Here is a 19,605-nt window from a genome sequence, read left to right on the forward strand (position 1 = left end):
CAGACTCAGCAGAAATCACACCACGTCTTTGGATTTACATGAGACTTAGACACGCAGAGGGACCATTTAACAAATTATTCTAGCTGTTCAGAACAAACAATTAAACAAATAGAACCTGCTGCTGCTTGCACCCAGCTGTGAGCTCCAGCCAAAGACTTGGCTCTGACGTATTAGGCAAGAGAGTCATCAAGAAGAGAACATCAGCAAAGAAATGGTAGAAATGAAAGAGAAAGAAACCTACAGCTTAAGACCCCAAAGGTAAACAGAATTCAGGGACCTAGAAGAACCCCAAAAAACAGGCTCTCTTGTACCAGCATAACCATCAAGAGACAAATTCACTTTCCAAGAAATGCAATGGCCTTAAGGCAGTACATATTTGGAACTAGGCAGGTGCCCATGCTGAAAACAATGGTTCCCGAAATCTAATGTTATGTATGTCTCAGGGCTGATATGGAAAATAATTTACCAGTACTTTTCCCACAGGAGATTCAAAAATAGTATCTGTGACATTAGTCTTCTAGCCAACAGGACATAAAGCATAAATGCAGTGTGGGGATTAAGAAGTAGTTAATAGGACAATTAAGATGATGAGGAGGAGAAATGTAGGTCCTGGGGAATAAACTTACAGTGCAATTCATTCACTGACTCTACAGAAAATAAGAGTATCAGCCCTGCTTTTAATTAAGCCCATGTTCTAGAAGGGAAAGTGTGCTAGTAGACGATTTGAATCCTTTCTGGTAAATGGCACAATACATTGAAAAAAGAGGGTTCTTTGGTATGCTAGAGGAACAATTAATTAGTATCACAGATGGTCTGAGAAAGCACCGTCTTGTTGCTAATGCCTTATCAGAGATGAGAAGGAGATTCAGTGTCAATATTTAATCTGGGGATATGGGATGGGTGGAAGCTTGGAAACAGAAAGGGTTATCAAATACATGGTGCTATAGAAAATATTCCAGTCCTACAGGGAAGGCAAGAACAAGGCAAAATAGAGCCCTCTTGGAAGCAGAACAGCACAGTGGCAAATAAAGCTAAATAAGCTGATATGTGCTATCATTTCCTATAGACATAAAATTAGTCTCTTGTTTAATAGAATTTCTTTTTTTTTTTTTAAGACTGTATTTATTTATTTGAGAGACAGAGAGACCATGAGCAGAGGGGAGAGTCAGAGGGAGAGGGAGAGGGAGCAGCAGGGAGCTCGGGGTCATGACCTGAGCTGAAGGCAGACAGACTGAGCCACCCAGACACCCTTAAAATTTCTTTATTCATGCATATAATAGTATGGTGCAAAATTTTTTTGAACATTTTTCAGGGAATAGAGTTGTTGGCTTTACTCATTTTTATTATTTTTTATATTTAATGAATTCATGCAGGCTTCAAGTTTTGGGAATACTCTATGGGAACCTCTCTGTGACCTAGGGATGCAGACTCAAGATGGAAAGGGACATTTGTGAGGAACGTCCTTCTCTATTTCATTGAGCCTGGCATGTAAGTGTGTGCATTCAGCATCTGGGGAGACTTCTTATCAATCTCTCTTTCATTGAAAAACTTCTCTCGTCTCCAAAGGACACTCCATTTCCAGGACGACAAACCTATGTTTGTCTAGCCCAATCAGGGAGATGTAAGGAAAGCTGCACATACAAGGAGGGATACATTGGTGCACATTTTAATCAAATGCATCATCTAATGGGGATTAGGGTGTATTCCAGCCAGCTGGTTGGAATACCAGGACTCCGTTTCTTTGACAAGGACCAGATTGTATAAAAGAACCAGGAAACAGCCTGGTGCATTCTGTTGCTATCAGCCCATTATATGGAGTGAACACATTTATATCTAAAGTTCTCTGGGTTTCTGGGTGGAGGTGTGAAAGTTTCAGCCCCCACTTTTTCCTTGACATTGGAAGGCAGAGAGGCCCAAGGAATTGGTTGTTCATTAGGAAGAGCTGAGATTGGACTTGAATAGGGAAAGGGCTGACAATATTAACTTAAGAATAGCATAAAACTAATTTGATAAGCTCCATCATATAGTAATTTCTCCTCAGGTCAACTCAGACCTGTATTTTGGCTGTACATTATTATTAGATATTGTGGTCTGGAATGCCCTAACTGTGGATTTGGAGGAAAAAAATGCTTGTAAAAATGTAATTGTTTAAAGTTTGTTTAAACATGAAAAATCAATATTGAGTAAAGCCAACTCCTTCCTTCTCTGGAAAACCTTCCAAAAAGTTGAAATGCACTATTAGTGGCTCGAATAAAGGAATTTTATTATTAAAATGATAGAAGATGTATAAAGAGGCACTAAGTTAGCTTGGCAGAAAACACGAACCCAGCTGAACTCATTTGGAGACCCCAAGTAGATGGAGAAGGAGGCCAAAATTCTTAAAATGTGCTTCTCAAATTTCAGGGTGTATATGAACTGCCTGGATGTCTTGGCAAATGCAGGTGATGATTCTGTAGGTCACAGGTAGGGCTCAAGATCCTGTATTTCTAATGTAGTGGATTTCTAACACTTCCAACTAGCTGATGCTGTTGGTAGAGTCGCCACACTTTGAGTAACAAGGATCTAAGGTGAGAGCTGGTTTCTGCCTCTCCACCAGGAGTTTCACTTGCTGTGTCATTCTGAGAATGTGACTTTGTGCAGATTTGTCTGTTAAAGATAAAGAATTTTGACATCATTGCGCTAATAGGAATTTCTGCAAAAAAAAAAAAAAAAAAAATCAATGGCAGAAAGTGCAAGGGACTTGGCATCTCTAAGTTCTGGGATTGATTCCAAGCTCTACACTATTGTGTGACCCTGAATGAGTCATTTAACCTTGCTGAGACTCATTTTCCTCAGTTGTAAGATCTATTCCTACAACCTCTGCCTTCCTATATCTGGGGATAGTTTAAAAGATCAAATGAGAGTAGCTAATATTGTCTCCTTAGTATTTGTCAGTAACTGTGATAAAACCTTTAAATATATTAATTTACTAATTCACACAACCCAAAGTATATACTCTTATTGGAGACTTCCTGAGGATGTGTGGGGCCCCTGTAAAAATCCACAGTTTGATTTTTAAAATATATTACAAAGGTCATAAAGAATGTATTTGAAGATTCAGAAAAAGGAGTAAAGAATAGGAACTTGGGGGAAAAAGAGAGAAAAGGAACTTAGGTACTGTTGATTGCCTAATCAGAGCACATGGAGGTTCTTTGCGCTGTCTAGGAACCCTCTCTTCCCTCTCAGCTACAAGAACCCTCACTTTAGGTCCTTTATTGTTAGATGCACCACTCTGCACTTTAATATCTCTCATCACAGGAAAAGATAGCAATGGTATCTGCATTAATTTTTCATGCTGCATAAAAAATTATGTCAAAATTTACCACTTAAAACAACACCCATTTATGAGGTCACAGTTCTTGAGATCAGAGGTTTAGAAAAGGCATGGCTGAGTTCTGTGCTCAGGTCCCACATGCTGAAATCAGAGTGGTAGTTGCACTGTATTCCTTTCTGGAGGATCTAGGGACAATCTGCTTCTAAGCTCCTATTATGAGGGTCACACAAAAAAGAGTAATCCTTATAGCCGCTGGACTGAAGTTCTCACCTCCATGCTGTTGGTTGTCAGTCAGGGGCTGCCTTTGGCAACTAGGGGCCACCCATTCCTCCCCAAGTGGCCCCTTTCATAAGTCCTCTCACATTTTGATTGATTGATTGATTGATTGATTGAGTGCTAAGAAAAACCAAGTCACTTTTAAGAATTCACCTATTTAGGTCTGGCTCACAGAGGATAATCTCCCTTCTTAAAAATCAACTCCACCACATAGAACCTCTTTAACATAGAAACAAATTAATCATATTTACAGTCCTAGTAATTATGCAGAGTATGTACATCAAGGGGCAAAAATTGGGGCAGGGGCAGTTAAAATTTTGTCTTTATCCTCATGGTTCTTTTTTTCTTTGAAGATATTATTTATGTATTCATGAGAGATACACAGAGAGAGGCAGAGACACAGGCAGAGGGAAAAGCAGTCTCCCTGCGGGGAACTGGATCCCGGGACCCCGGGGTCACGAACTGAGCCAAAGGCAGACACTCAACCACTGAGCCACCCAGGCACCCCTATCATCATGGTTCTTTGGGACTATTTGTATTAAAACAATATAGATCATCTTGCCTTTGTACTTCCAAAATGCCATTTACTTTTAATGTTGGTTGTATCATTATTTATTATATTGCATCATCCATGTGCTACCCAAGAAGAGTTATTTCCAATGGCACTTTAAAAAATTCTTTGCTTGATAACCACAAATACAAGTCTTGCTCATAATATGTCTGAAAAATATGTGAATGACAATTTATCTTCTGATATGTTCAATTTATCATTCCAAATTATGTAGAATAAATGTAGAAGATGAATCTTTTAATATGTCTCCTATTGAACCCTTTATCTTGCAATCAATATACTCCTAGAATGTGAACTCTTAGTGCTGACTCCATCTCTGCTATGTATATACTACAGAGAAAATACTATAGACTGTAACTTAAGACTGACAAGGAGAACATGACACTACCACATTGGTTGAAGGCAAGAAAAACATTAATTAGTAGGATCCATTGACATTACAGAGGACTTGTATTAAAAGTCTCCAAATGAGATAGTTATGGCCACCCCCAAAACTCAGTTTGGTATATGATGTGAAGACTGTATAGAGAATAAAATGATTGCCCTTGTCAGTGGGGATACTAAGAGTTAAAAAATGCCTGCCGCCACCAATGCTACCCTTGGTTGCTATAGACCAAAGATGGTATGATTGAAACACAAATAGGCAAGGGCTGATGAGTGAGTCCCCATACAGAGATTAAAACTAAAGCTTGAGGGGCACCTGGATGGCTCAGTTGGTTGAATGTCCAACTCTTGATTTTGGCTCAGGTCATGATATTTGGGATGTGGGATTGAGCCCCACCTCAGGCTCTGTACTCAGCCAGGAGTCTACTTGAGATTCCTTCTGTCCCCCACTTCATGCACATGATTGCTCAACCTCTCTCTCTCTCTCTCTTTCTCAAATAAATAAGTAAATCTTTTAAAAATCCAAACCAAACCAAATCACAACAAAAAAACAAAGCTTGACAGTGAACCATCCATAGTCTAGTGTCCTTACCTTATTTTTTGTTGGATATGAATAAGAATCACCCCAAATGACCAAGCCAGCCTCATTCTGGTTGTCCTAACAAAAGAAAATACAGCTTTAGTCAGTGAGAATAATCTACATGCCAGGCCTGCCTTCTGGAACTGGAGGCCTAGATGCCCCCACTGGTGAACTCCTAGAGTTTCTCAAGGTATCTGGTCAACCTCATATGCATGGCAGTTCCCTAGTGGGGACAAATGGAGCCTGCTGGGTATATGGATCCTGGTCTAGATTTGGGATTCTCTGCCTGATAGCACTGTCAGCCCTGACCAGTTCTAAGCAATGGAAGTTTACTCTGAAAATTTTAAATAACTCACTGGAAAGTGTTCCTTTCTGTTCCCACACTACATAGTGCAAAGCCCCCAGTATCTATATCTAACTGTTGTCTATATCTAACAGTAGTACTGCTTATTATCATTCTTGTTTTACAGAGGAGAAAATCAATACCTGGAGAAATTAAGTAATTTTCCCAAAGTTAAATTGCTATTAAGTATCAAAGAATCTGATGTCACAGCATGTACTCATAGCCAATTTGCTATGTGACCTCTTAAATACTATATGCATGTGCAGTCATTTTGTGTGAAAGATATATTTCTCTATTCATAAAGTGTTCTGAAAAATGCATTCCAGCTATAAATATAAAATGCTGTGAATGCTAATTATTAAATAATAAAAAATTACAATCATCATAGATCATTTAAGCAATTAAAATATAAGAACTGCAGGAATTATATAAGGAGAAATAGGAAATGGGAAGAGAGTCTTTGCATCAAAAACATGAGGCAAGGCAGGATACTCTGTCTTACTTATGACTGAGTTCCTAATCAAGAGGATTTCAAATAAGACTGAAGTCTGCTTAGTAGATGGTTAATGAAGTGCTTGTTATAAAGCAACTAGGCATTGGTAGTATTCTTCCTGTTCAGAGAGAGAGAGGGAGAGATAGAGAGAATAGGTTAAGAATCCCATCCAGAGAAAACATTGAAGCTGGAGAAGACAGCCTGAACTCATTATCAGACCAACTGTACTCATTGATCAAAGGGCAGTTTCCAGAAAGCTGGTGCATGTATGAAGTTTGAGTAGTAGCAACAGAATTCTCCTAACACTAGATGCCTCATTTTTATACTTAAAAGAGCTATTGGAGGAGGAGTTACAGTTCTAATAATGGTGGAAAGCTTAAATCAAACTAAATGTCACATGGATAAAAATTATCAGCAAAAAAATATAAAAGAAAATTTTGTAAATGTGCTGGAGAGTAAAAAATATAGGCAAAATTGAAGAGAATATAAGCATTAAAATAAGGTAAATGCATGGGTAAGTGTTATATTTATAACACTTTCCTATGAAGGCTCTGTCCAGTATACATAATATGGGGTAACTAGAATCCATGAAAAAGTATAGTCTTATTGACTTAAGTATCAGGGAACAAAGTCTAAACTATTGAAAGACTATAAATTGGTGAGTCCACAGATATTCATACAAGCTTTCTTCAAATATTTGTCTGCCCCAATAACTATCAATGTGGAGAATTCAAGGAGTACAGCAAAAAGCAAAAATTAGATGACTTAAAAAGCTAAGTAGAAATTTCAGCTCTTGTCCACCACCCAGATTATCTAGATTATGGTCTGAATGCTCACAGAGAGAAAATCTTAGGAGTAAATATTAGTTCCCAGAACTGAGTTTAAGAGGAAAATTAAAACAGACCTGCACTGGCGAAGTGTAAAATCAAGTCCACAAGTCTAAGGCAGTCCTGGTAAATATAATCAAAACTATACTTAGGCAAATCAAAAGCAAATAGCTGAAAACAAGAGATAAAAATAAATCTTGAAAATATTCATAGAATGAAAAGCACATCACAAACTGGAGAACAATGATAAGAATATGGCTGATATCTCATCATAACAGTAATAGCCAGAAGAACAACAGGTGTAATAAGAAAATGGCATCAACCCAGAGTTGAATATCCAGCAAAGATATCCTTCAGAAATGAATGTCAATAAAGACATTTTAAGATAAACAGAAGCTGAAAGAATTACCAACACATGGATTTATACCACAAGATGATGAAAAAATGATGAAATGATGAAAAAGAAAGTTCTTTAGGCTGAATGTAACACTAAATGGAATCTCAGATTTGCAGAAAGAAATGAGAAGCACAATAAATCAGTTATATGTGGGAAAATCAAAGAATATTTTTTTCTTTTTAAAATTTTCAAGAAGAATTGAAAGTTTATTGCAAGAATTATAACATCATATTTGAGATTTTTTTAAAATGTTGTTATAAAATATATGACAATTATGGCTTAAATTGTAGGAGAGTAAGTGGAATTAATTATACTGCTACATGGCTTTTATATTTTATGGGAGGTACCACAATACTAATTCTAAGTAGAGTGTGATAAATTGTGGACACATGTTTTAATCCCTGGGGCAAATGCTAAATAAACAGAAGTTATTGTGAAAGCCCCAATAAGAAAAATTTAAATGAAAAACTAAAAAATACACAATTAATTAAGGAGAAGGTAGTAAAAGAGTAATAGAAGTAAAAAATCAGGTAATACTAATAGAAAACAAAAAGCGACATGTTAGATTTTAATCCAACGTTATCAATACTCTCATTTATAGATGTAGTCTAATTGTTCCACTTAAAATGCAGAGTGTCAGACTAAATAAAAAAAAACAAGATCCAATATATACTAGCTCCAGAAAATACACTTTAAACATAACACAGGTTAAAACTGAACAGATGAAAATTAATATTTCATGCAAAGAATAGTCATAGAAAAGCTGGAATGGCTATCAAAGTGGACTGGAAAGTAAGAAATTTTGTCAGAAACAGAGAAACATTTCCATCATAAATGGCTCATTTATAAGAACACACAACACAACAATCCTAAATGTGTGTATTCCATGGAGTTTCAAAGAGAAAATGACCAAACTAGGGGGAGAAATAAATCCATGATTGCTGGAGATTTTCAATATTCCCCTTTCTTGTAAATGACGAAGTAGGAAAAAATAAGAGTAAGAATAAAGAACTTTTGTTTTTGACTTTAATGGAGTAAGCGGGACAGAACAGAACTTGCCATCCACCTTAACAACCAGAAAACTGTACACAAAATATCAAACAACCATTTTTAGAAATGGAACAATAGGTAGCACAGGACGGGATCCCTGAGAGAAGGACAGTCAATGTGGCCAGACTTAGAATCACCTGGCTTTGTGCCTGGAGAGCTTCATGAATTGGCCTGTGAGCTGGGTTAATTGGAACGTTATAATGGTCTCACAGAAGAAATGGGTAGTTCAGGAGTTTAAAGAGGGTAGGAATTTGTGGGACAGAGTCCCAAAGAGAATAAAGCCAGAGAGATATGGCTCTAGAAATCTGTATAGGGCTTCCCTCAAATCTGCTGCTAAATACTAAGCCACTTGGGTAAAGGATGAAATATCCTGAGGACAAGCAAAGAACAAGTGGGGAGCTCTGAGCTGAACAATTCCTAGAACTCTCTCTCACTTAGGAGGCATTGAGCTGTGACTAGCAAGAGCAAGGTGTCCCACTGATCACTTGGGGCACTTGGCGGAGACACTACCAAAGCATCATGCATCAGTACCAGAACCATACTTGCCCTCAAATAAAGGCTTATCAAGAACCCACCTTAACAAAGCTAAAATCAAGGCTTGAAATAATCAAGCTAATAGACAAAAATGTAATTGCTGGAAAGTATAAAGTTCAATAGTCTTTAAAATTTAGTAACCATAGGGGCACCTGGGTGGCTCAGCAATTGAGCATCTGCCTTTGGCTCAGGTCATGATCCTTGGGTCCTGGGATCAAGTCCCACATCGGGTTCCCTGCAGGGAGCCTGCTTCTCCCTCTGCCTGTGTCTCTGCCTCTCTCTGAGTGTCTCTCATGAATAAATAAATAAAATCTTCCAAATATATATATATATATATATATATATATATATATATATATATATATATATAGTAACCATAATCCAGACATTCAACAATGTAAAATCACAAAGTCTAGAACTTTGTAAAAAAAGAAAAAAATCTAAAAATAGCAAAAAGCAAGTCATTATGACCTATAGCCAGGAGAAAAATCTGTCAAAAGCTACAAACCCAGAAATCAGGTATTTAATAGGATTATGACAAAGATTTTTAAATGGCTGTTTAAATATGTTTCGAGTCACAGAGAAACATGATGATAATAAGAAGAGAAATGGAGGGTGAGAAAAATAAATAAAAATTCTAAAGACGAAGAATATATTATCTGAACTATAAAATTCACCATATTAAAAGCTCTGACTAAACTCAACAGACTAAACTCTGATAACATTCCTCAGCAAATTAGCAAAAGCTACCTTCCCCAACCTGTCATATGACACTATGAAAAACTTAAGAGCTAACATCAGACTTAATGGTGAAGGACCAAATACTTTCCCCATTAAGGCTGAAACAGGGCAAGGATGTTAATTGTCACCACTTTTATTCAACATTACATTGGACATCATAGCATATGAAGTAAATAAATTTGTGACTTACTCTTGCATTACAGCTCCAACTAGTTCATAGTAAATACCCAAAAGCCATATTATGTTCTGTTTAGACACAGAAGATTGTGAATTCCAATCCTCTCGTATAGATGAGGACTCTAGAATGGGCTTTACAGCCCCAAGGAAACATAGATCATACATGCTAGGAAGATAATATTTTAAACCATATTTCAATGTTCTTTTCTTTTTGTATTGGTGTCAGTGGGACCTTCTCCTGCTCCATCCCCATTCTTTCAGAGGCATTCATTTGTCTTGGGAGGATTAGGATCATTAAAGCAGAGATACAAAGAGAAAGAGGAGGCATTCAGCTCTTGCATACAAAGTAGAATTTTTGAGTCTGCAACAATCAAATTGTCTTATAACCCAGGCTTCATAGAAAGAGGAAGTATTTTTAAATTCCTTTGGATTTCATTAACATATTAGGAGCTAGGCTTGACAGATTGGATCACGAGGTTTCTTCCATAGGGTTGAGAAAAGATTGATTCTGCCATTAAGACTGCACTGTGAGACCTGATGTTCCGGTAAGATGAATGGTGATCGGTGATATACTTAAGTACAGTCCATGACAGAAGAGGAGATGAGATGAAAACCTTCCTTTATGTGGTGGTGAAGTATGGAAGGAAAGGAAAACAGTGAGAGATGAATTTGCTATTGCTACATAACAAGCCACCTCAAAATTTACTGTCTTTAAACAACAATTATTTATTTAGTTCATGATTCCGTAGGTCATCAAATTTGATTGAGTCCAGCTAGGTAGTTCTAATCTTGGGTGGGCTTACTCTTAGGTCTGTGATTGGCTACTAAGTTGATTGGCTGGTCTAAGATGGCCTGAGATGGGCCAGCTTGTCTTTATCTTCCAATGTCCCCCCTCCTCCAGCTAGCTATCCTGGGATTGATCATATGGTGGTGGCAGTGTACCAAGAAAAAGGACAGAGGGGGATCCCTGGGTGGCTTAGTGGTTCAGCGCCTGCCTTTGGCCCAGGGTGTGATCCTGGAGTCCCTGGATCAAGTCTCACATCGGGCTCCCGGCATGGAGCCTGCTTCTCCCTCTATGTCTCTGCCTGTGTCTCTGCCTCCTCTCTCTCTCTCTATGTCTATCATGAATGAATAAATAAATAAAATCTTAAAAAAAAAAAAAAGAAAGAAAAAGGACAGAGACACATAAGGTCTTTTGCAGCCTACAGTTAGAAATGGCATGGCATCATTCTGCTGCATTTCGTTGGTCAAAGCAAATCACAAAGCCAGCCTAGTTTCATGGGGTAGAGAAAGAGACACACCTCTTCATGGGAAAGACTTTAAGTCATATTATCAAATAGCATGAATGGAAATAAGAGTGCCTCCTTTTTATAAACAGTTTCCCACGAGGTTCATGTTCCCCTGTACCACCCTGTGCCTCTTCCTCTTGTTGAACCGTGTGCATGAACAAATGAAAGGAAAATAAAAATCATAGAACCTAGTGCTGATTCATGTTTACATCTCTAAAAGGAGACCTCAGTGCCAACTTAGGGACCATACAGGGCAATAAGATTAGCAGCATTAGCTGCTGAATCATATGGAGGTTCTGGGTCTAACCACTGAAATGGTCTCTCAGTTCCTTGGTGACAGTAGTGGAAGGTATCTAAGAGTGTCAGCCTGCCCTTTGAGAGCTACAAAAGACAGCTGATGGTGCTAGACCATTCCAGACAGTTCATTGTACTGGAGTCAAAGTGAGTTTGTGCCAAAGACTGCAGGATGATTACCAAGACCAGGAATCAAGTGAGCATCACAAGCAGATCTCACCAGCAAGGTTCCAAGTGACCAGAGTACCTGAGAGACTCAGCAGAGAGACCAGAGTACCTGACCATATTGAGGGAGGGTAAACCATGAGCCCTTAGGCTGCAGAATTTGGCAGCCAATTCCAGAAGGATGAGCAGTGTGACCAGTAGACTTGGGAAGTCTCCATTGTTACTGAGGGGCAGTGGTCCATGTCCCATCAAAATTCACATGTTGACATCCTAACCCCTGAGGTAAAGGTATTAGAAGGTAGGGCCTTTGGGAGGTGCTGAGGTCATGAGGATGGAGCCCTTATGAATGAGACTAGTACCTTTATAAAAGTGGCTTAAGAAGCTTCCCTTGCCACTCCTGTCAGCTGAGATTATAGAGGGCTCTATCACAGAAGGACGCAGTTGACTCCTCTTCATACATCTGTAGGGGAGTGGGAAGGAAGATCTACCTTACCTAAAAGTGACTATTTAAACCAGAAAAGATGGAGATTTTGTTAAGTTTAAATTACTTTCTTGCCCCATTCAGAGGAAGCTACAGAGGAAGACTAAATCAGAAAAAAAATTTTAATTATGTTTTCTTTACATAACTAGTTTATCTAACAACCCAAACTGAGTGAGGTACAACTGTGACAAGATTTGATTTGTCTTCACTCACTGACATCAAACACATATAAGTGACTCAACCTTTTAGGTAGAACCCATAGATTTCTTGTCACTTGCAATTAATAACAAATCTAATTAAAATGACTTCAAGATCTGGAGGTGGCAAAGATTTCCTAAATGGGACACAAAAACATATCAACCATGAAAATATTAAAAATTGGAGTCTATTAAGATTAAGAACATCAAGTTCGTGAAAAGACATTATTTTAGAAGGTGAAAAAGTAACTGACGGGGGGGAAGATATTTACTATATATAGTGGGATTGATATGGATTCATATCTGAATATATAAAGAACTCATCTAAATAGATAAGAGCAAGAAAACTGTATTAAAAATGCACAAATATTAAACAGACCCTTCACAAAAGAGGATATGTAATTGGCCAATAAACATACACAAAGTTGCTTAACTTCCTTATTTATCAGGAAAACGCAATTTTTAAAAGAAGTTTTACTGACCCAGTAGAATAGCTAGCATAAAATAGAGACTACCAAGTAGAAAATGAAGATGTGGGGCAGCAGGAATGATCACATACTGCTCTTTAGAAGACTGATGACTTATCCCCAAGCCAAAAATATGACCCAAATATCCTAGTCCTGAGTACAAATCCACCACAAAAGTAAACATATTTTCACCTAAACATATGTACTAGAATATATTATTGAAGCACTATTTAAGATATCTCCGAACTGGAAATTATTCATGTGCCCATAAACAATAGAAGAGATAAACTGTGGCATATTCACACAGCAGAATGCTTCCTAGTAATGACAGTTAATGACCTACCAATATTTGGGAAAATGTGAATGATTCTCACACACATGATACTGAATGAAAAAAAGCCAGACCCTAAATAAGCTGTGGGATTCTATTTGTAGAAGGCACAAAACCAGTAAAGCCCATCTATGTTGTTTGAAGTCAGATATTGGTTACTTTTGGGGGAGCAAGGTTACTTTTGGGGGAGCAAGCAAGGTTACTGGAAGGGAGCAAGAAAATGTCTTGGAGCTGAGAATATTCTGCTTCTGATCTGGAAATTGGTAACACCGGTACGTTCCGTTTGTGAAAACTCAACAATCTACACACGGAAGTGAACTTTTCAGTATGTTTATTACATGTCAGTAAAAACTTTCAAAACATCTGGTCTAGACTAGTTGAAAACTGCAATCTCACACTTCGGCATCCTTTCTCCATCCCAGCTTCTATCAACCTGAGCTTAGAAGTCCTGAGTAGAAATGGAGACGGTCTAGTTTCTCCAGGTTCTGACGCCTTCCTGTAACTTCTGGAATTAAGGTGAGGGAAGACGAGATGAAAGAGGAACTCTTCTCCCCCTTAGCCGACCGTGTGACTTCCCTATTGTTGACCGCCATAGCTTTTTTGGCCAATATGATATTTCCTGATGCCCTTGGCGCAGCAGGCGAAATACTGGCTCTTATGGACACGTGTATCAGGGTGGAAGTGCAGAGCCTGTGGGGTTTCCCAGAGCTCAAATTCCCTGGCACAGGAGATTGAGCTGTGATGGGCCCCTTCCTCTTCTCTGAGGGTTTCTTGACTTGCAGACAGATTTTTAAAACCTGGTTGCCGTTTCTGTTTAATGCACAGGAAGTAAGCATCCTGTCCATTCCAAATTGTAGAGTGCAGGCTCTTCGCTTTCTTCAGCTTGCCACTCATCTCCAATTATCTCCTCCCCTAGTGGCTCACATTGGATCAGAGCAGTCTCAGCTTATGTCCCATTTGGAACTGTCTCATAGGCACTCCAGATTTTGATGAAAATGAATAACTTCCGGTTTGGAGATATCTAAAATACTGGTTCAGTAATATATTCTAGTTCATATGTCTGGGTGAAAATATGCTCACTTTTGAGGGTTTTCTTGAACCCTCTAGGGTAGACAGAATGGTTCCTCTCAACCCCCAAATTCATCTATGCTCTAATTCGCAGCCCCTGAGAATACTACAAGGGGGATTAAAATTGCAGGTGGATTTATGGTTGTTAATTAGATGACCTTTCAGGGAAGGAGATTGTTCTCAATTTATCAAGGTGGGTCCAATGTAATCACAAGGATCCTTAAATGGGGAAGAGGGAGGCAGGCAGTCACTGTTAAGACTAAGGTCACGTTAGAAAAACTTGATTGGCCATTGCTGGCTGTGAAGCGAGGGGCCCACACACTGGAGAGTGCAGGCAGCCTCCGGAAGCTAGGAAAGGCAAGAAAGCAGATTTTCCCATGCAGCCTCCAGAAAGGAATGCAGGGCTGCCAACAACCTGATTTCAGCCCCGTGAGATCCACAGCAGACTTCTGACTTCCAGACCTGTGAGATAATACGTTTGTGTTGTTTTAAGCCACTAGGTTTGTGGTTTTTTGTTACAGCAGCAACAGGAAAATAATGCACTCGCTCTCTTAGCTCGGAGGGAGGGCGAGGCTCATCCCCTCCACGGTTACAGACCTCTGCCTAAGCAGGCTCAAGGCCTCGGATTCCATAATGCTTTTTTCTTCCTCCATCCCACCCCTAAACGTCCTCTCCTTTTATCTCTTGAAGGGAATAGAGAGAAAGAAGGTATAGGACAGTGGTTGGGGGGCCGCAGAGTCTGTTTGGCTACATTTTGCTTTGGGGAGGATGTCTGGTGCTCATTATTTACAGGTCTTTTTAGGATGCCTTACTTCCAGCCTCTCGAGCCTCCTGTTATCCCTCCGTTTCTAATTACAAAGCAACAGGGTAAGTCTGCATACAACATGCTGTCAGATTTGCATCACTGAGTGGTGGGATGCACATGACAATTTCTGACTATATACCATGTGTATAATCTACACTGTGAAGGCACAGATTCAAATAGCTCTGCCCTGACATTAAAAATTTATTTTTATATTTTAGCGAGTGTATATAGTTTAAAAAGTCTAATACTATTATGAAGCTGATCATTTGACGACAGAGCTATACCTTGCCCATTTCCCAGAAAGACTCATTCAATATCCAGGCTGGTTGGTGTGTCCCTGATAGCTGGGAGGGGGCTGGGTGTCTGGCTCTCAGGAATTCAGGTTTTTATTCATTACTCTGTTTTCAAGCCAGTGAACTGTTGCTCCCTCAGCTTGTGCTTCCAGGAGAGTTACCCAACTCAGTGTTGGGGGTGTGAATTGGGGGGTGTGGATGCTCAATCCACCAGCACCACACGTCCTGTTTTCAGCCCCACTCTATATCCTGGACTTCATTTGGAAGATTCTAGCTCCTTCAATCACTGTGCCTTTGAGGATTCTAGCATGAATCAGCCTGCCTATTGTTGTCATTCCCTCCTCCCCCAACAGACAGTTTGATTTTAGCATTTCTGCTCTGCTAAGTCAGTTATGACTCATCTATCTATTTTCCAACCTTCAAAATTCTGTTGACAATCTGGCCTGTTGTCATCCTTCTCCTGCTCTCTTGTCTAGTATGAAAGCTCAAACCTGTCTATCTTACATCCTTTTATTGTTATTGAAGGAGGTTCTGGGGTGGAGCAGAGATAAGCATATGGGATCTACTTTATGCATCTGTTAATTTCCTTCCATTGTTTCTTTAAATCCTTAAGTTGTTTGTGTGAATATTACCTTTAGGAAACAGTACAAAATACCAATTCTGCTTCCTTGGATAAAAAACAAACCATTTCTCCCATTTGAACTCCTCCAAAAATGCCCATAATCTAATGTAATTCGATAGATCTGTAAAGCTTGTGTGCTTCCAGTAGCAATTTAGATAAAGTGGTAAGTGTGGCCTCCATTGGGGTCAGTTTATAGCACCTGGTTGCCATGGTCACAGGTTCTATAAAATGGAGCAAATAATGAAATACTATATCCTTCTCCTCAGCACAAGACATTTATAGTATTCAAATATTTACAGATATAATAGACTTACCAAGTTTTCAAAAATATCAAAATGGGTCTGTTTTCTAAAGGGCAAATTTTTGCTATTGGCAGCGAAGACATAAATAAATGAAATTCTTGCCTTTGAGAAGCTGACACTAAAAGAAAACTAAAATATACTCTTCCAGGACTTAATTTTAGTTTACTTTCAGAGATCATTTACTTTTCCACAAAGAAAGATGGACATGGTTTTATTAGTTATGGATTAAATCATTCGGTGAATAAAGTCCTAAGAGACTTTCTCTGCTTGTTTATACTTCCTATTAATGATTATGAGCATCAAAGGTAGATTTATTTATGTCATTAGAGATGGTGACTTCAATGTGGGATTTGCAAGACTTAAAATTTATTTTTATCATCATAACAACACTTATCAGAGATCTCCCTTTTAACAGACTTCTGCTTTTTTTTTTTTTTTTTTTTTTTGTCCTAAGTAATCTCTACACCTAATGTGGGGTTCAAACTCACAACCCAGAGATCAAAAGTCACATGCTCTCTACTGGCCGAGCCAGCCAGGGACCCCATCCATTTAACAGATTTTTAAGTATACAATACATATTCGTAACTGTGGGAACAATGTTGTAGGGCAGACCTCTAGACTTTATTCATTTTGTATTACCGAAACCTTATACCTATTGATTAGCTAATTCCTGTTTCTTTTGAATGATTTACGAGTCACCAACCAGCCAATCATTTTTCTGCAAAGATGCTTCCTCTAGACTTTGACTCACAGAGCCTAAAAAATTCTGATGTGATGCTTCATTAGGAAAATAAAGTAAAAATTTAAATCAGAGCATGTACAGAGAGATTAACTTTAGGGTTCTAGAAAGTACACGAGGAAAATGTAATTCTCCCATTAGTTTTTGCTTGTTCCAATGGGGGGAGGTCATGAGGAAGCAGCAAATTGGAGAACGACTGTTTTTGATTAAAGTTTCTGTGTTGCTTTCAAAGACAAATACAATAGCATAAATCTTAAAAAAAAAAAATTCCGACTTTTATCCCAGGCAAAATTACATAATATATTTTTATATCAAAATCTGAAGGAAAAGCCAGGTTCCTTAGGAGCCTGTTGGTCTCTAGATAAAGGGGATAGATGGGCTCCCTCTGGTGGTGAATTTGACAATAATAATAATTGAACAAATGTTACTGTTGAACCCAAAGACCAGATGGGATTTAAAGGATCTTTTTAATTGTCGGCCAGACGTCCTCTCCAAACTACCATTTCCAGGGTCTTTCCCATGTTCTCAACCAAGGAAATATAGCAACATAGAATATTTATCCACTTATTTTACGTGAGTTATCTGGCACTTGAAATAAAAAGCTGACTTAGAAATCCAGTGCTACTGTTTCATCCTGTAGAGCCCCTCTGGATTTTGTAGAATTATTCACCCTCTCCCTTGCTGTGTGTTACATATGGAAACCTTTGGGGTTCATGAGTGCCCAGGCTGTGGTGCTGAGGAACTGGTCTTTTCTCCACCATCACCATAGTTAGTTGGTACATATACCCGTACCTGGCATCTTTGTGGTTGTTGGAGATAGGATTTACTGCCATCAGCTTCTCTTCTATTATTTGTAGCCAATAGGGTCTTGTCCTGTTCCCTTGCCTTGTATAAAGGCACAAAATTGTATGCCTTGCATCCATTACTGTTATTGAAGCGGTTTCTTTTTTTTTTTTTAAGCTTTTATTTATTTATTCACGAGAGACACAGAGAGAGGCAGAGAAGCAGTTCCCTGTGGAAAGCCCGATGCAGGACTTGATCCCAGGACCCGGGGTCACGACCTGAGCCAAAGGCAGATGCTCAACCCCTGAGCCACTCAGGCGTCCCTAGAAGTGAGTTCTGTGATGGAGCAGAGATAGACATATGTGATCCGTCTGCCTTCTGTATCTTCCTTCCCCATTTATATTGAAAATGTATCTTTATACAATATTACAAAGAGGCTAGGTTTGATATGTACCTTATGTTTGGCTTTGAAAAGCATAAATCAAAACATCTAATACAGGTGATCTTACAAAGTAATTGTCTATGGTAAGTGCTCCTTCCCCACCCTATACCTGCTTTTCCCTTTTAGTCCTAAATTTGGAGCCTTGAGTGCATGTTCAGTCATTCAATTTCCATATACATAAAATAAACTAGCATGGGGGCTCTAAATTCATAATTACTCAAGAGTCAATCATTTTATAGCCAAGATCCTTGGTTAAGTTATTTACCCCAAAGATGTAGTTATTAAAATGACACATTTTTTGAAGGATATCATTGAAAGGGGGAAAAAAAAACTAAAAATTTAAAATACCACATTTCCCTGAGAACAAAATATCATTGAGAAGTATATATTACCTTGCAGGGTGATTGAATGTACGTGGTAAGCACTTGACAAATGGTCTTGGTTCTTTTAAAATTCAAACAACAAACCATTCTGGACCACTTTGATGTTTCTCTTTCTCAAGATAATATTCCTTACGTTACAATTTGATCCTGTCTGTATAAGTCAAACAGAAAAAGAATCTGTCTCTGATATTGTTGTAATGTGACGACTTCAAGAAGATGCTATAAAACTGAAACAGATGCATGTGAGATCGTATTTTGTCAGAACTACAGGAAGAAAAGAATGTTACTATTTTTTAAGATGTCATTTATTTTTTTGAGAGAGAGACAGAGAAAGAGAGAGAGCATGAGCAGGGAGAGAGGGAGAGGGAGAGACAGACTCCTGCTGAGCAGGGAACCCCCTGTGGGGCTTGATCCTAAGACCCTGGGATCATGACCTGAGCCGAAGGCAGATGCTTAATGGACTGAACCACCCCGGTGCCCCTAAAATTATTTTTTTAAGATTTTATTTATTCATGAGAGACATGGACAGAGAGGCAGAGACACAAGCAGAGGGAGAAGCAGGCTCCCCGTGGGGAGCCCAATGCGGGACTCAATCCCAGGACCCTGGGATCATGACCTAAGCCAAAGGGCAGACACTCAACCATCGACTCACCCAGGCGCCCCATGATCACATATCTATTATCTAATTGCTTATTTGGTTCTTGTCAGTTCTCACTAGATTGCAAAAAACCTTGAGGTTACAATCTTTATATTTTTTACCATTGGTGATATCACTCTGTCTGGCATGCAGTAAGCACTCAAACTATTGAATGAATGAAAACATGAAGACAGAGAGCTGACAATAGGATTCAGACAAGGGGTCATTTAATTAGGTTGGGGGGGGGGGAGAAAAACCCAGACATAGTAACTATTCTGTTATCCTGGGAGAAGTAGATGATTAAATATTTATTGAGTACCTGTACCTTCTAAGCCTCACAAAACTGATTGTACCAATATAATCACACCTCAGGTTTATAGTATCTGCCAGTAAAGAAGATAATAAAATACAAAAATCTTGGCATCTAATGATAAACTGGCAGTGATTATCTGTTTTATGAAAGCTCCTTTTTTTTTTTTTTTATAAGACTATTCACAGTAGGACTCTTCTAAATAGCAAACTCTCCGGGAGAACTTAAAATATGATTCAATTTACACACAAGCTCTTAGGAATATATCTATAAAGTCAACCGTGGTTGTTGCAATGCCTTGGTTCTATAGA

General features: G+C 38.7%; 1 long non-coding RNA gene across 2 annotated transcripts in view; it reads right to left on the minus strand.

Annotated features, from left to right (window-relative positions):
• LOC144305944 (uncharacterized) overlaps nucleotides 1-19,605 on the minus strand; it is a 110,642-nt gene that overhangs the window by 37,810 nt on the left and 53,227 nt on the right. For both annotated transcript variants that reach the window (XR_013372977.1, XR_013372975.1), the window contains exon 2: nucleotides 5,137-5,202. This is a non-coding gene — a long non-coding RNA (uncharacterized LOC144305944). The remainder of the gene's footprint in view (nucleotides 1-5,136; nucleotides 5,203-19,605) is intronic.

Source organism: Canis aureus, chromosome 36, assembly GCF_053574225.1.
Source record: "Canis aureus isolate CA01 chromosome 36, VMU_Caureus_v.1.0, whole genome shotgun sequence".
Classification (NCBI taxonomy): domain Eukaryota; kingdom Metazoa; phylum Chordata; class Mammalia; order Carnivora; family Canidae; genus Canis; species Canis aureus.